Source organism: Octopus bimaculoides, chromosome 2 (genome assembly GCF_001194135.2).
Source record: "Octopus bimaculoides isolate UCB-OBI-ISO-001 chromosome 2, ASM119413v2, whole genome shotgun sequence".
In the NCBI taxonomy this organism is placed as follows: Eukaryota; Metazoa; Mollusca; class Cephalopoda; order Octopoda; family Octopodidae; genus Octopus; species Octopus bimaculoides.
Window position 1 is genome coordinate 155,064,077 of NC_068982.1, and position 655 is coordinate 155,064,731.

A 655-nucleotide genomic window follows, 5' to 3' on the forward strand; every position below is an offset into this window, starting at 1 on the left:
TGGCACCAACAAATTTCCACCTCTTTCGATCTCTTTCAAATGCTATGTGCGGAGTTTCGTTCAATACTGATGCAGAATTGAGAGCCTGGTTGGATCAATTTTTTGAGCCGAAATCGGGTGATTTCTACCAACGAGGTATTGAAAATCTTGTTGAATGTTGGGAAGAGGTTGTAAACAACAAGGGTGAATACGTTATTGATTAATTAGTTGTTATTTTTTATTAAACCTTTTTAAAAAATTTAAATTTAAAAAAACCGCGGGAATTTAGTTGCCGACCCAACACATCTATGAGCGAAATGTAAACTTTATAACTTACAAGCATGTCACCTGATGAGGTTTCTTCTGCACTGTGGGGGTGCATTCGATTCCATTATATCATGCCCCACCCACTAGGTAGCTGTGCAGAAGTATGCGGAAACGATCGTTGTGATAAATAAAGTTTCCAGTACATTCTGTGTTCCGTATCAATCATTTAGAATATACTCAGCATGCACAGAGTAATTCCTAACGTAGATCCTACGACCAGACGATGACGTCTGGTAGCCGTAAGTGGTGAACGTACTCTACCGACACACTTACTAGGGACATAAGGCTTGGATGCTAAATTTAAATTATAACTCATATATATATATATATATATATATATATATATATA

The 655-nt window shown here is 36.8% G+C and overlaps 1 protein-coding gene across 2 annotated transcripts in view; it reads right to left on the minus strand.

Annotated features, from left to right (window-relative positions):
- Window positions 1-655, minus strand: part of LOC106878236 (probable insulin-like peptide 7) — a 67,225-nt gene that overhangs the window by 5,816 nt on the left and 60,754 nt on the right. The window lies entirely within an intron of this gene.